General features: G+C 34.8%; 1 protein-coding gene across 21 annotated transcripts in view; it reads right to left on the bottom strand.

Moving 5' to 3' along the window:
• UCHL5 (ubiquitin C-terminal hydrolase L5) overlaps window positions 1–18487 on the bottom strand; it is a 56881-nt gene that overhangs the window by 25965 nt on the left and 12429 nt on the right. The gene's annotated exons all lie outside the window — the stretch shown is intronic.

Consider the following 18487-nt stretch of genomic DNA (forward strand, 5'->3'; position numbering starts at 1 on the left):
CCACATTGCCTAAGTAACTACAGTACTGATCATGAAGCTGGAAAGAACCTCAGATGATCAGTGTGAACACCAGCAAGGTTAATCATAGAGCTGAATAATTTTTTAAATTACAGCTTAGTCCTACTACAGTATTATGTTACTACATTGTAATTAGTCTTTCCAATAATGCTAATTAGCTTATGATTTTACATTTTAGTAAATTATCTCTTTTTATCCTGCCTGATTTCAGAAGAAAAAAATTCAGTTATTTTCCTTCTTTAATTCTTATAATTCTCTATTTCCCATGTTGGTAGAGGTTTTTAAGGTCTTATGACTATCTACGAGTTCCTGAACTGCTGACTGAAGTATATTTGAGAAATTCCTTGATAAGACTGCACTCTCCACAGTACAGAACAGTCTCGTACTCCTACTTCTCAATAACTATAATAACATCACCATGCTTCTATAATTCTTCTCTTTAAGCATTTTGTATTCAAAACTGTCTTAAAATTGATAAATCAGGAAAAAGTAGTGATAGATCCAGAATCCAATTAACATTGCTGCTGATTTATACGAGTAAATATTTTGACCTGAATCACAGTTTTTCAGTAAATTTGGATGGAAACTTTAATGATGAAAGAGGACTTCATAAATGTGGTTAACTAAAACACTGTAACACTTAGTACTCCCTTATCTTAGGTGAAATTATCTGAGGATAGCACAGTGGGAGGAGTCAAGTTAGAAGTTACAATTTATACTTATTAACACATTCTTTCAAAATCAAGACACCTTAAAGATATAATATATACCCAATGTTAAACTAGGCAGTGAGGCTACAGCAAAAAATATTATCAAACATTTCTATAATCTAAGGACTTTGAATCTGTAATCCATTATTTTAGGATTTTAAGAAGTAGAAAAAATTCTTGTGGTTATTTGCTTTTTTGATGTCAATAATAATTTACACTGTCCATGATATATCAAAGCTCATTTTGTATGTGTGTGTGAGAAGAAAAGTTACAATGTACAAGCGTATGAGAATATTGTCTTCAAGTTTTAAAATGAGTTTAGTGCCACCAAGTGGTTATGCTATACATAGTACAAAATTAATAAAAAACAGAAAAAAAAATTTTAAAGTGTATAGCCATTCATTCATTCATTCAAATAATACTTAACTGAGCAACTACTATGTGCCGGACATTGTAATAAATGCTGAATAGTGGATAAGAAAGATGTGGTCCTTGTCCTCATAAATCTCACATAAAAATAATCTTATATATAGTCAAATAAAGTTCTATTTGAAATAACTTTAACTCATGTCACAAAAAATCTATTGCAGTATGAACTATTTAGGTAGTTCTCAACTTTAAAAATCATGTTTTTTTTTTTTTGAGACGGAGTCTAGCTTTGTCTCTCAGGCTGGAGTGCAGTGGCCGGATCTCAGCTCACTGCAAGCTCCGCCTCCCGGGTTTACGCCATTCTCCTGCCTCAGCCTCCCGAGTAGCTGGGACTACAAGCACCCGCCACCTCGCCCAGATAGTTTTTTGTATTTTTTAGTAGAGACGAGGTTTCCCCGTGTTAGCCAGGATGGTCTCGATCTCCTGACCTCGTGATCCGCCCGTCTCGGCCTCCCAAAGTGCTGGGATTACAGGCTTGAGCCACCTCGCCCGGCCAACTTTAAAAATCTTTAGCTTATTCTAAGTGTCCTATTTTAACTCTCGCTTTTAAGGTATTTTAAAATAAAGCAGTAGAGTTCAATAGAAATGAGGCTACAGGCCGGGCGCGGTGGCTCAAGCCTGTAATCCCAGCACTTTGGGAGGCCGAGACGGGCGGATCACGAGGTCAGGAGATCGAGACCATCCTGGCTAACACGGTGAAACCCCGTCTCTACTAAAAAAATACAAAAAACTAGCCGGGCGCGGTGGCGGGCGCCTGTAGTCCCAGCTACTCCGGAGGCTGAGGCAGGAGAATGGCGTGAACCCGGGAGGCGGAGCTTGCAGTGAGCTGAGATCCGGCCACTGCACTCCAGCATGGGCGACAGAGCGAGACTCCGTCTCAAAAAAAAAAAAAAAAAAAAAAAAAGAAATGAGGCTATACAGCACAGGGTCTCAAGGAGGACTGACCCAGAACCTTAAGAGTTTGGTTTGAATTCCTTTGCCAGGATATATAGTCTTTAGTTAATCAGGACACTTCTACTCCCTATTTCTTACACACAATCCAATTCACACATTCATGATGACAATCTGATATTGAAGGCATTTGATTTTGTAATCCCCAGACTAGAGAATAATTTCTTTTCAAAGCTTATACAAAAGAAGAGTAGATGTCCGGAGGGATAATACAAAAATAGCTTACAGTACTGCCTATATAAATTATAGTCAATCAAAAAACAAGCAAGGGGAAAGGATTCCCTATTTAATAAATTATGTTGGAAAAACTGGCTAGCCATATGCAGAAAACTGAAACTGGACCCCTTCCTTACACCATATACAAAAATTAACTCAAGACGGATTAAAATTTTAAGAGTAAGACCTAAAACCATAAAAACCCTAGAAGAAAACCTAGGCAATACGATTCAGGACACAGGCATGGGCAGACTTCATGACTAAAACACCAAAAGCAATTGCAACAAAAAACAAAATTGACAAATGGGGATCCAATTAAACTGAAGAGCTTCTGCACAGCAAAAGAAACTATCATTGGAGTGAACGGGCAACCTACAGAATGGAAGAAAATTTTTGCAATCTATCCATCTGAAAAAGGGCTAATATCCAGAATATACAAGGAACTTAAACAAATATAGAAGAAAAAAACAACCCCATCAGAAAGTAGACGAAGTATATGAACAGACACTTTTCAAAAGAAGACATTTATGCGGCCAAAAAACATATGAAAGAAAGCTCATCATCTCTAGTCATTAGAGACATGCAAATCAAAACCACAATGAGATACCATCTCACGCCAGTTAGAATGGTGATCATTTAAAGTCAGGAAACAACAGATACTGAAGAGGATGTGGAGAAATAGGAAAGCTTTTACATTGTTGGTGGGAGTGTAAATTACTTCAACCATTGTGGAAGACAGTGTGGCAATTCCTCAAGGATCTGGAACTAGAAATACCATTTGACCCACCAATCCCATTACTGGGTATATACCCAAAGCATTACAAATCATTACTATAAAGACACATGCACACATATGTTTATTGCAGCACTATTCACAATAGCAAAGACTTGGAACCAACCCAAATGTCCATCAATGTTAGACCACTTATATACCATGGACTACTATGCAGCCATAAAAAAGGATGAGTTCATGTCCTTTGTGGGGACATGGAGGAAGCTGGAAACCATCATTCTCAGTAAACTAACACAGGAATAGAAAACCAAACATTCTCAGTAAACTAACACAGGAATTCTCAGTAAACTAACACAGGAATAGAAAACCAAACACTGCATGTTCTCACTCGTAAGTGGGAGTTGAACACTGAGAACCACTGAGTGCGAACCACTGAGTGCGAACCACTCAGTGAGAACACTGAGGAATAGAAAACCAAACACCGCATGTTCTCACTTGTAAGTGGGAGTTGAACAATGAGAACATATGGGCACAGGGAGGTGGGTGAGGGGCTAGGGGAGGGATAGCATTAGGAGAAATACCTAATGTAGATGATGGGTTGATGAGTGCAGTAAACCACCATGGCACATGTATACCTGTGTAACAAACCTGCACATTCTGCACATGTATCCCATAACTTAAAGTATATAAAATATATACATATATATTAAGTTAAACACAAAAAAATTATTGTCAATCTTCATTGAGTCATAGCTACTGCAATATAAATTCATAAATTTTTAATTTTTTTAATAGTCAAGGAAAAAGTTTGAGATTGTAACAGTAGCTTTCCCACAAGAAAGTGATACTGAAAAAAAAATAAATGTTTTGCTCATGAAGACTCTATAAAGAAAGATACACAGAAAAAAGAGATGAACACCACAAAAATAAAATAGTAAAGGAAAAAATCATTTTATACTGGAGTATCAGAGAAAGTTTTTTACGAATGTGAAATTTTAATAGGGGTTTGAAAGTTTGGTAGGAACTAGAGAATAGAGAAGTAAATTCATTTTAAAAAGTGAGAACAGTTTGAACAAAAGAACAAATTAAGATGTTTGATGTGCTTGTTGTTCAAGAGACAATGAGCACATTGGTCATTTGTACTAGTGTGGTTATAGTCACAGTGGGGGTTACTATTTACCTTGTTAAGTCACTGGCCTTGAGGAATTAGTTTACCCAAAGAGTAAGACATTTTGAATACAGAAATAAAATAATCAAAACAGTGGTTCAGAAAGATTCAGTTTAAGTCAATTTACAGGAAGGACTGAAGGTGGCAAAAAGGAGAAACAAGATCAGCCAGGTTCCTACCCTAATAAAAGTATGAAATAATAAAGAGTGGTAGGTTAATATAATACATAAAACCACTATCACACAAACATGTAAGTGAGAAATCTAGGAATAAGAAATATAACTGAAAATAAAATAAGATTAAAAACAAAAGACTATTAATAACAACCATATGAAATGATTTTGAAAATTTAAGCTGAAATGAAGAAAACTTTTTAAAAAATACATCTTACCAGAACCAACTCAAGAAGAAATAAAGAACCACAATAGTCCCTTAACTATTGAACTGAAGCAGTATTTCAAAACATTCTCACAAAGAAAATACCAGGCCTACATGGATATACAGGTCAATTCTACAAAAATTTTGAAGAAATATATCACCTTAATTTTATACGAATTCTTCAAGACAAAAATAAGAGAAAATTCCAACTCATTTCATGAAGCCAGGATAACCTTAATACTAAAACAAGTCAAAGCCATTACTCAAGAGGAAAAATTAAGATACATTTCATTCAAAAATTTAAATGCAAAAACTAAACAAAATACTACTATATTTAACTCAACAGTGCATAAAAAGAGAATACACCTTGACCAAGTGGGCTTATCCTAGGTTTGGAAGAATAATTTAATATTAGAAAAATCCAAACATAATTAACTGCATTAACCTAGAAAAGGAAGAAAATACAGAAGATCATCTCAATAGAGGCAGAAAAAGGAATTGAAAAAATTTAATATACTTTCATAATAAACACACTAATTAATAACAGAACATTAAAAATAAAAAAGCTGGAGTAAACATCATCCTAAATGGAGAAATCGTAAAAGGCATTCCCTTTTAAGTTGCAAATGGTTTTACTGCAGAGTCTTAGCCAGGAACTAAAACAAGAAAAATAAATTAGAGTCAAAAGGATTATAAAGGAAGAAATAAAACTATCATTATTTATACCTGATATGGTCATTTTGATAAAAACACACCCACTCAAGAAAAAAAACAAATTATTAGTGATAATAGAAAAGTTTAGCAGGATGGCTAAATATAATATTAATAGACGAAAGTGAATTGCCTGTCTTTATGCCAAAGGCAACAACCTAAAAAAAATAAAACTACCCAAAGAAAACTACTCCAAGTCATATAATAATCAAACTCTCAAAGGTTAAAGACAAAGAGAGGATCCTAAAGGCAGTAAGGTAAAACAAGCAAACAAAATATAAAGGTGCTTCAATTCATCTAGCAACGGGGTTCTCAACAGAAACCATATAGGCCAGGAGGGAGCGGGATAAAATTTTCAAATTCTAAAAGAAAAAAAAAAGGCCACTCAAGAATACTCTCTCCAGCAAAGCTATCCTTCAAATATGAAGGAGAAGTAAAGTCTTTCCCATACAAGAGCTGAGAGAAGTGGACACCACGAGACCTGTCTTACAAGAAATGCTAAGGGCAGTTCTTCAATCTGAACAGAAAAAAACACTAATGTGCAAAACCAAAACATTTTAAGGTCTAAAATCCACTGGTAAAAGTAAATCACAAACAAATCTAGAATAATATTGTCACTGTGGTATGCAGTCTGCTCATAACTCTGGTATAAAGCCCAAAAGACAAATAATAATACCAATAGCAACCTGTTGAAACAGACAATATAAGAAATATGTATATTGACAAAACAGAAAGTCAAAATATAGGGGGTAAAAAGTTAAAGCATAGAGTTTTTTACTTTGCTTCTATTCTTTTCTTTATAATCTAAGTTGTTATCTCTTTATAATAACATGTTATATGTATATGTTTTGTAAGCTTCATGGTAAGTGCAATGCAAAAACTTGTAATAGATTCACTAAAAATAAAAAATAACAAATTAAAACATAGTACCTGAGAAAATTTCTTAACAACAAAGGAAGACTGTAAGAAAGGAAGAGACCAATTACAAAACAACCAGAAAACAAGCAACAAAATGGCAGTAATAAGTCCTCGCTTATCAATAGTAACACTGAATGTAAACGGGCTCAATTCTTCAATTAAAAGGCATAGAGTCTCTCAGTTCATAAGGATATAAAACTCCATAATATGGTGCCTACAAATAACCCACTTCACCTATAAAGATATATAGACCAAAAGGGAAAGGGTGGAAGAAGATATTCTGTGCAACTGGAAACCAAAAAAAAAGAAAAAAAAAAGAACAGGAGTACCTATCCTTGTATCAGATAAAACAGACTACAAATCAAAGACTATAAAAACAGACAGAGAAGGTCACTACATAATGATAAAGGGGTCAATCTAGCAAGAGAATATAACTATTATAAATATGTATACATGTAACACCTGAGTTCCCAAGTGTATAAATACAAAGCAAGCGTTTATAGATCTAAAGCAAATAATATCTACTCTGACAGATCATGCAGACAGAAAACCAAAAAATAAACATCAGAATTTAACTACAGACTAAACCAAATAAACCTGACATTTATAGAACGTTTCACCCAGCTGCTGCAAAATACACATTATTTTCATTATTTTCATCAGCATATGGATATCCAGCATATATCCAGGATAGACCATGTTAGTCCACAAAACAAGTCTCAATAAATCACTGAATGGTATGATTTATAGTAAAAAAAAAAAAAAATACCAAGTTTCTTTTCAGACCACGATGGAATAAAACTAGGAATTAATAAAAGAAACCTTGGAAAATACACAAACACATAGAGATTAAACAACATGCTACTGAATAATGAATAGGCCAATAAAGAAAATAAGAAAAAAATTGTTAAAATGCATTGAAACAAATAAAAATGGAAATACAGCATACCAAAATCTGTGAGACACGGCAAAAGCATACTAAGAGGGAAATTCATAGCGAAAATATCAAAAAAGTAGAAAGACTCCAAATAAACCACTTAATTATATACCCCAAGGAACTAGAAAAGCAGGAACAAACCAAACCCAAAATTATTAGAAGGAAAGAAATAATAAAGAGCAGAGCAGAAATCAATGAAATTGAGACCTAAAAAAACAATATGAAGATCAAGGAAATGGAACATTTTCAGGAAAGGTAAACAAAATTGACACACCTTTACCCAGGCTAAGAAAAAAGAAAGAAGATCCAAATACATAAAATCAGAAACAAAACAGGACACATAATATCTGAGATCACAGAAATACAAAGAAGAATTAGAAACTATTATGAACAGCCATATACAAAAAAAATTTGGAAAACCTAGAAATGGATAAATTCCTAGACACACACAACCTACCAAGACTGAACCAGGAGGGGATAAAAAATCTCAACAAACTAATAAGTAATGAGATCAGAGCCATAATTAAAAGTAAAGCAAAGCCCAGGACTTGACAACTTCATTACTAAATTCTACCCAACATTTAAAGAATGAATGCTAATTTTACTCAAACTCTTCAAAAAAATTGAAGAAGGAGGAATGCTTTCAAACCCATTCTACAAAACCAGTATTATTCTGATACCAAAACCAGGCAAGGCCACAACAAAAAAACTACAGACAAATATCACTGATGATAACAGATGCAAAAATCTTCAACTAAATAGTAACAAACCAAATTAAATAGTAACAAACCAAATTTGATAGTACCACATTAAAAAGATCATTTACCATGATTAAGTAAGAGTCATCCAGGGATGCAAGATGCTTCAGTATACGCTAATCAAGAAATGTGATACCAAGAAAAAAACTACCTAATTATTTCAACAGTTGCTGAAAAAGCATTTGATAAAATTTAACATCTCTTTATGACAAAAATCCTCAATACACTGGATATGGAAGGTACATACCTCAATACAATAAAAGCCACATAAAACAGATTCACAGCTAATATCATACCAAAAAAAAAAAATGAAAGTCTTAGGCCAGGTGTGGTGGCTCACGCCTGTAATCCTAACACTTTGGAAAGCCGTGGCAGGTGGATCACGAGGTCAGGAGATCGAGACCTTCCTGGCTGTCTCCATTCAAAATACAAAAAATTAGCTGGGTATGGTGGCGGACACCTAAGGTCCCAGCTACTTAGGAGGCTAAGGCAGGAACTTAGGAGGCTAATGGCATGAACCAGCAAGGCAGAGCTTGCAGTGAGCTGAGATCATGCCACTGCAGTCCAGTCTGGGTGACAGAGCAAGACTCTGTCTCAAAAAAAAAAAAAAAAAAAAAAAAGGAAGTCTTTTCTTTAAGATCAGGAACAAGACAAGGATGATCATTTTTACCATTTTATTCAACGTAATACTGCAAGTCCTGCCTAGAGCAACCAGGCAAGAGAAGGAAATAAAGGGCATCCAAACTGGAAAGGAAGAAGTCAAACTAGCACTGTTCATAGCTGACATAATCTTAGAAAAATCTAAAGACCACCAAAAAACTCTTGGAACTGATAAACGAGTTCAGTAAAGTTGCAGGATATAACCAAGCACAGTAGCTCACACCTGTAATCCCAGCACTTTGGAAGGCTGAGGCAGGAGGAATGCTTGAGCCCAGGAGTTTAAGACCAGCTGGGCAACATAATGAGACCCTGTCTCTACGATTCTAAAAATTAGCCACATGTGCTAGTGAACACTTGTAGTCCTAGCTACTCAGGATGCTGAGGCAGGAGGATGGCTTGAGCCCAGGAGCAGGCGGTTATAGTGAGCTATGACTGTGCTACTTTACTCCAGCCTGAATGACAGAGCAAGACCCTGTCTCAAAAACAAAAAGTTGCAGGATATAAAGTCAGCATACAAAAATCAGCTGCTATCATATATACAAACAGTGAATCCGAAAAAGAAATTAAGAAAAAAAATCCTATTTAAAAGACCTACAAAGACCACAAAATAGGCCAGGTGCAGTGGCTCAAGCCTATAATCCCAGTACTTTGGGAGCCCAAGGCAGGCAGATCACTTGAGGCCAGGAGTTTGAGACCAACCTGGCCAATATGGCAACATCCTGTCTCTACTAAAAATACAAAAATTAGCCTGGCATGTGGCACATGCCTGTAATCCCAGCTACTCAGGAGGCTGAGGCACGAGAATAGCTTGAACTTGGGAGGTGAGGCAGAGATGAGCCAAGATTGTGTCACTACACTCCAGTGTGGGTGATTGAGTGAGATTATGTCTCAAAAAAAAAGAAGAATATAAAATACCTAGGAATCAATTTAACCTAAGAAGTACAAGATCTACACAAGGACAAGTATAAAGTACTAATGAAGAGTTTACCAAAAACTGGATATTCCATGCCCATGAACTGGAAGAATTAATATTGTTAAAATGACAATTCTACTGAAAGCAATGGACAGATTCAATGCACTCCCTATCAAAATATCAACGGCATTCTTCACAGAAACAGAAAAAGCAATTCCAAAATTTATACGGAACACAAAAGACCCAGGATGGCCAAAGCAATCCTGAGCAAAAAGAACAAAATTAGAAGAATCACATTATCTGACTTCAAAATAGACTACAAAGCTGTGATAACCAAATCAACAGGATTGTAGCATAAATAGACACATAGAACAATGGAACAGAATAGAGAATCCAGATATAAATCCATACATTTACAGATGAATCATTTTCAACAAAGGTGCCAAGAATATACAATAGAGAAAGGGTAGCCTCTCCAATAAATGGTTCTGGGAAAACTGGATAACCATTGCAGAAAAAACAAACTAGATCCCACTACCCCACTATACACAAAAATCAAATCAAAGTGGATTAAAGACTTAAACATAAGACTTGAAACTATGAAACTACTACAAGAAAGCATTGGGGAAAATTTCCAGGACGTTGGTCAGGGCAAAAAATTTTTAGTAAGACCTCAAAAAAACACAAACAACAAAATCAAAAATAAATGAATAGGATTATACCAAACTAAGAAGCTTCTGCATAACAAAGGAACCAATCAACAAAGTAAAGAGACAACCCACAGAATGGGAGAAAATATGTGCAAACTACCCATTTTACAAGGGATTAACAACCAGGATATATAAGAAGCTCAAGCAACTCAATAGGAAAATATTAAAAAATCAGATTTAAAAATGGGCAGAAAATCTGAATAGACATTTCCCAAAAGACATACAAATGGCCAGCAGGTATATAAAAAAAAATGCTCAACAGCATTAATCATCAGAGCAATGCAAATCAAAACTACAATGTTATCATCTCACCCAAGTTAAAATGGCTTTTAACAAAAAGGGAATGACAGGTAAGTAGTGAGGATGTGGAGAAAGGGGAACCCTCATAAACACTATTGGTAGAAATGTAAATTAGTATAGCTACCGTGGAAAACTGTCTGGAGGTTATTAAAAACTAAAAAGAGAACTACTGTATAATCCAGCAATCCACTACTGGGTATACAGATCCAAAAGAAGGGAAATAAATATATCAAAGAGATATCTGCACTCCTATGTTTTTATTATGGCACTATTAATAATAGCCAAAATATATAATCAACTTAAGTGTCCATCAATGGATGAATGGATAAAGAAAATGTAGTATATATATACACACACACACACACACATATATACATACACACACACACACACAATGTGAGATTATTCAGCCATAAAAAAGAATGAAATCCTGTTATTTGGAGCAATATGGAAATGGAGGTCATTACGTTAAATGAAATAAGCCAAGTACAGAAAGACAAATATCTCATGTTCTCACTCACATGTGAAAGCTAAAACAGCGAATCTTCAGGATAGAAAGTAGACTAATGGTTGCCAGAGGCTGGGAAGGGTGGGGTGGTGAAGGGGATGAAGGGAGTTTGATTAATGGGTACAAATATATAGTTTGATAGAAGAAAGAAGACCTAATGTTTGACAAATCAGTAAGGTGCCTATTGTTTACAATCATCTATCATATATTTCAAAATAGCTATAAGAGGATAATTTGAATGTTTCTAGCATAAAGACAAATATTTAAGGGATTGATATCCCAATTACACTAATTTGATCTTTATAAATTATATAAATGTATTAAATTATCACATGTATCCCCAAAATATGTACATCTACTATGTATCAACAAAATTTTTTTTTTTTAAAAAAGCAAGATTAACCCCACTGAAAAATAAAATAAACAAGAATTTCACAGAGGAAATACATATTGGCCACTAAGCACATGAAGATCATTTCAACATGATTAGTGTTCAGGGAGACATAAGCCAAGACAAAAATGAAGCAGCATTTTGAAACCAATTAGCTGACAAAAATTTAAAACCCTAGCAATGCCACGTGTTGTAATATGTGGCTTTGTAACAACTCTTACATATTGCTAGTGGAAGTGCAAATTTGAACAGCTACTTCAGAAAACGTTTAGATATTTCCTCCAAAAGTTGCACATTTACATATTAGATGAAATAGTCATTCTACTTCTAGGTATATACCAGGAGAAACTTGCAAATGTACAAAAAATGTTTACAGCAACACAATTCACAGTAACTCAAATTGAAAACCCAAAGAACAAACTACAGAAGAGTAAGTAAACCGTAGCATGTTAGTGCAGTTGGTATCATACAGCATGCAAAATAAATTAACTATCATAATAAACTTACGGATGAATCTTAACAATATAATATTAAGTGAAAAAAGTAGGCTAGGCATAATGGTACACATCTGTAATCCCAGCACTCTGTGAGGGCAAAGGTGGGAGAATCATTTGATTCTAGGAGTTAGAGACCAGCCTGGGTAACATAATGAGATTCTGTCTCTACAAAAAATATAAAAAATTAGCAGGGCATGGTGGTGTGCATCCATAGTCCCAGCTACTCAGAAGCCTAAAGCAGGAGGTTAAGGCTACAATGAGCTGCGATCACACCACTGCACTCCAGCCTGGGTGACTGAGATCCTGTCTCCAAAAACAAACAAACAAACAAAAAACACTCCCAAAATTTATATAGAGCACGATACTTTTATCAAGTTAAAATTTTATTTACAAACACCTTTTTCAGGATTACAAAAAATATACATAAAGAGGAAATGGTAAACAGAATTCAACATAAAGGTTACTTACACTGGATGGAAAGAGGGAAAATGAGAAGTACACTGAACGATGGGTGGGACAGAAGGAAATCACATAGATAAAGTTTATTTCAGTGGTAGGTTCTTAGGCACTTACTTTGTTTCTTAAAATAATCAAATAAATAAAAGGAGCCTGTGAGTAAACCAATCATATATATGTGTTATTAACCAAGGATTCTTATAATCCCATTCTGGGTACCTTAAGAGCAACTTTTTAGGAAAAAAGAAAAACAGCCATCATCATAATGTCTTCCTCCTCCGTCCTCACATCTAATCTATTACACATTAAAGGTGCTAATACTTGATCTCTAAATATTATTCAAATCTATTCCAATTTTTTGTTTACTATCACATGGACTTCTGCAAAAGTCTCCTAACTTACATCTACTCATGTCCTACACTACTTCTCAAATGCAATCCCAACGCTGGAGCCAAAATGGCCTCTTCTAAGTGAAAATCTGTTCATGACACTCACTTCAGTAACTTTCTATTACTCTAAAGATACAAACAAAAGTCTCAATCACAGCCTAAAATGCCCTGTAAGATCTGGCCTCTGCATCTGTAGGCTAGAGTATATAAATTTTATCTAGGCTCATGACCACCTGGAATGAAGACAACTTTCTTAGTGTCTTCTACTGCTAACTCAAATGACTGACTTTTGGCCAGAGACAAGTATGCATGTGACATGGGCAAATTCTATAAAAGGGAAGGGAGTGTGCTTTCCCCTTCCTCCTGTCTGAATACAGAATTGAGAAAGAATGGCTGAAGCTCCAGAGATCATCTTGGACCATGAGATAACCTTTGGAACAGAAAACATACACATAGGAGCAAAACAAAAGTGCCTGGAGCCTTGACAGCTCTTAAATATTACTTAAAAAAAAAACCAACAAAACTATGTCTTATATTTTTTTCTCTATGCCTATGCCTAACTGTACCTAATCCTGGCTAACATATTTCCTGTTCGCTTCATATCTCATGACATCTCCCCTTTGCTGTGCACAGTTCAGCTACATTGGTCTTCTTCCAGTACCTTTTACTAGTCTTATTCACTTTTGCTATAAAGCTGTAATTAATCTGGAATGATCCTGAACCTCTCTCCCCTAGTTAATACCTACTTAACCTTTAGATTTCAGCTGAACTGTCACTTACTCAGAGAGGCTTTCTCTCTGACAAGGTGAAGTCCCACTTTTATGAATATAGTAAAGAAATTAACCTTGCCCAAAGAGAGGTCATGGCTTTGCCCTTGGTTTCTGGGAGATGAGCTCTAAGTCCTTGAAAAGTCATGCCTAAGAGTGTCTTTGTTTACCTGGGAGCTTTGGGCCACACTGATAGTCTAACAATGTGACTTGGGCCGGGGGGCCATATTGGGTCAAGATTATCAGCTCAACCTCCTGTGGGGCTGGAGACTAAGGTCAGCCACATGGGTGGCCAACCAGGTCTATGTGACCAAGGCCCAATAAAAACTTTGGACACCAAGAATCGGATGAGGTTCCTTGGATGGCAATACTCTGCATATTGTCACACAGCATTGCCAGAATAGTGCACTGTCTGTGACACTACTGGGAGAAGACAACTGGAAGCTCTGCACATGGAACTTTCCTGAACTCTGCCCCACGTGGCTCTTCACTTGGCTAATTTTAATCTACATTCTTTTGTTGTAGTAAGCCATAATCACGAGTATAGCAGCTTTCAGTGACATCTATGAGCCTTCTAACCAATTATAGAATCTGAGGATGATCTGGGGACCCCCCCATCACAAGGCTGCAATGCTGTCAGAAATGAAGGTGGTCCTGAGGATCCCGAACTCTACAGTTGGTGTTCAAAGTGAGGGTAGTTTCGTGGATAGTTCCTAAACTTCGTAATATAGTTCTCATTTCACTCCATTCAGCACTTATCATCATTGTAATTTTATATTTAATTGATTCATATCAGTTGCTTCCACTACACTTTAAGCACATTTGAGGGCAGGAATCATGGTACTTTTGCATTCTCGAAGCACCACAGTATCTGGCACATTGTAGGTATTCAATCATTCTTTTCTGAAAGACTGAACAGATGGAGTCACACAAATTCAGTACCACTGCAGCATGATTTTAAGCAAGTAAATCACACCTCAGTTCTCTCATCAGTGAAATAACAAGACTACAATATTTTGTGGAGGGAGAACAGTTATCTAAATTTCATTTCTGGATCCTTATATACAAATTGCGATTACTAGGATATATTTCTTTCCTCAATATTTTATTAACCAATGATACACAGACACACAGACACACAACCCCCTTGAAATTAGAGTATATGATCAGCACAAAATACCTCTCTATATTGAGGTAATCCCATTATAAATGCCATTTAGTTAATCTGTATAACCTTATCAAATAAATATGATTTCATTAAATTTTTTCAAATTTCTGAAAATACTCCAGACATCCTGGATTGGAAATTATTACTGTAAGTCCTTGAAACCTAAAATCAACTATTACATATTGATGTAATATATATTATAACTCTCCTAGCATAGGCTTATAGGAGGCATATACTAAAAAGACTGACATATTAATAGGGAATTATTAACCTGTCAATTTAATATGAACTGTTAGCAAAATAAAGTACCAACAATGATATGGGGAATCACTAATCTGACACTTTCATAAACACAACTGGAATAATACAAATAAAACTCTGTAAGAGAAAAATGTAACACAGAACTAAAAAATATCAAGGGACTCCAGAAATTATAAAGTCATACTCTACTATCATTTTTTTCTTTGTGTCTAGAGTACTTTCTTATACCTTAAAAATTGCTAGGTCTCCATAAATCAGACATCATTAGTATCCCAGTGTTAGTAAATTCTAGCACTCTTTAACAATAATATTCTTAGAGATGAACAGTTTGGTCTGCATTTATTGGATACCTTTCATGTACCAAGTACTGAATATAAAAACAAAATCCCTAACTCCCAGGTTTACAATTTAGTGTGGAAGAAACACAATTAATTAATTTACTGATACAGTTTGTAAATCTGTCCCTGACCAAACCTCATGGTGAAATGTAATCCTCAATGCCGAAGGTGGGGCCTGGTGGGAGGTGTTTGGATCAAGAGGGTAGATCCTTTATGAATGGCTTAGGCCATCCCCTTGATGTTAAGTGAGCTCTTGCTCAAAATCTGATCATTCAAAAGTGTGTCCCCCATTCTCTCTTTCTCTCTCGCTCCAGCTCAGCCATGTGAGATGTCTCTTCCTGCTTTGCTTACCACCATGAGTAAAAGCTTCCTGAGGCCTCCCAAGAAGCTGACCAGATGTCACCACCAGGCTTCCTATAAAGCCTGGAGAACTCTAGTCAATTAAATCTTTTCTTTATAAATTACCCAGTCTCTGGTATTTCTTTATAGCAATATAAGAATAACCTAACGCAAATATACAAAAACATACATGGGAAAAAAATCTGTAAAAATATAAATTGTTTTCAGTGGTTATGTCTAAAGCAGAAATTACAAGACATTTTTATTTTCTACAGCATCTGTTTTATAATGTTTACAATTTTTATAATGGCATATATACTTATATACATTGAAAAAATAATAACATTTTTAAAAAGGAGAAAAATCACCTGACAGACTTTTAAACTCATCTATCCCCTAGCTTTTCTCTACTACCTAGATCTTAAAATTCACAAACAACTGTGGATTTCAAAATTATAGTTGCTATATATATAATGATACATAAGTACAAAAATATTATATAAATGGACTATTTGGACTTTTTGTTTTGTTTTTGAGACAGGTCTTGCTCTGCTCTCCAGGCTGGCGTGCAGTGGCATGACCATAGCTTACTGCAGCCTCAACCTCCTGGGCTCAAGCTAGTCTGGACAGTCTCCAGACTAGCTAAGACTTGGTAGGCGTATGCTAACAAGTCTGGCTTTTTACTTTTTTTAGAGACAGGGTTGCCTACATTGCCCAGGCTGGTCTCAAACTCCTGGACTCAAGTGATCCTCCCACCTCAGCCTTCCAAAATGATAGGATTACAAACATGAGCCACCATGCCCGACCAGATTATTTAGATTAGGGAAATAATTAGAAACTCAAAATGTTGACTACTAAAAGATTAATCAAATTATAGGATATCTATATCAAGAACACTAAAGGAGGCAGTGCTGTAATAAGGTTAACAGTACAGACCTCAGAGCCACAGTGCCTGGGTTTGCACCCTAGCTCTGCCACTGACTAACTACATAACATGATCAAGTTTCTTATCCTCTCTAGGACTCGGTTTCTACATCTGTAAAATGATGAGGAAACTGCAAAACCAGATAACTGTTGTAAGGGATCAGATTAATAATTTTAAATATTAAATATATTTAAATATAATAATTTATTTATAGAATATATAAATAATATAAATTTAAAATTTAAAATATATAAAAGTACTTAGTAAACCTTCAATAAATGTTAAGTAATATTTATTATGTGTATTGAAATGAAACAGTCAAACTTTCATTACTAAGTAAAAAAAAAACAAAATATTTTGCATAATAATCCAATTTTAGCAAACAAAATTATAAGGAAAACATGTTAACATATGAATAGAAAACGGGAGGAAGTATGACATATAAAATCACAAACCTGGGTTTTATACTTGGATTTAAGTTCTAGATCTACTAAATATTATCTGTGTGATCTCAGGCAAATAATTTTTCTAGGCCTCAATTTCTTCATTTGTGAGATAAAGACAACCTCATGGGGTTGTTGCAAAGATTAAATAATATACCTAAATTACAATATCTGGCACACAACAAGAGCAGTAAATGTTGCCTACTGTTGTATTATTACTATTATTATTATTATTATAGTTGTTGAGCATGCCTCTCTTGTCAACTATTATATATGCAGTATCTAAAACAATGCCTAGCAAAGTAGGTGCTCAATGATTACTTGTTGATTAAATGAATGAGTCAAACTGTTAAATGGTTAGTAGAGATGGGTATGGGATTACAAGGATATTCATGTTCATCACTATGTATTTCTGTAATGGTAAGTTCTGCTATCAGAAAAAAAACCAAATGATACATTTTTAACTACACTATAAAAAAACCTTATTTTCCTTAAAGTAAAAGCAAGAAGTTCTAATTTCTCTAAGAATGCTCAATTCAAAAAAGTCAGAGGAAAATGGAAAGCAGCAATAAAATAAAAGAAAAAGGAAAACAAGCTACTTTAAGCAAAGGCTTTATCTCAAGGGCAGTAATGAGAATAAGCAGTTTTATTTTCCACCTTTCCAAAGGTTATTCAGATTATTCTAAGCAATTTTTTGGGTCTCAGAAACAAGTGCAATTTTCAAACAAATGCAATCAAAGTATTATCTATGGCTCTCTAAGAATCCCTAAGACCCTTTTCAAGGAGTTTGTGAGCTCAAAATGGTTTCCATCGTAATTCTAAGATAGTTTTCACCTTTTCCTCTTCTTTTCCATCTGCACTGTTGGCATAAAAGCAACAGTGTGTAAAACTGCTGGTATTTTAGCATGAATCTAGGCAATGACATTAAACTATTTCACTGACATACATAAGAATTTCAAAAAAAAGAAATAAAATAAGAGCAAGTTTTACTAAAAAAAAGTCTTTGACAAAGCAGTAAAACTTATTTTTATCAAACTTTGACTTTGGAGTACAAGTCTTTAATATTCTGTGGAATGAAACAGGAAGTACAAATAAAGAACTACTGCTGTATACCAAAATATGCTAGTTATCTTGAAGAAAGTACTTCAGCAATTGATTTGTAAGCTAAATTGTTAGCTTTTTTCCTTGGAACATCATTTTTGCTTGAAATAACAAATGAGAGACAAATGTGATTTTCCAGATAAGCATATCTGGCAGATATTTTCTTAAAAATGAGTTAAATCAGTCTGTGGCTTTGTGAACAAACACCTAATAATATTTGTTGTTGTTGATAAAATTTGAATTTTCAAGTGCAAATTTAAAAATTAAAATTTTGTAAAACTTAGATCTGCCACTGTGAGCTTAAAAGGTTTGCCGTAGGTAACTTAACTTCTCTGATAATATCATATCTAATGTGTCAACACTTAGACATTCACAAATCAGTAAATGTATAATG

The sequence above is a fragment of the Trachypithecus francoisi genome, unplaced genomic scaffold (assembly GCF_009764315.1).
Source record: "Trachypithecus francoisi isolate TF-2019V2 unplaced genomic scaffold, Tfra_2.0 Lachesis_group5, whole genome shotgun sequence".
NCBI lineage: Eukaryota > Metazoa > Chordata > Mammalia > Primates > Cercopithecidae > Trachypithecus > Trachypithecus francoisi.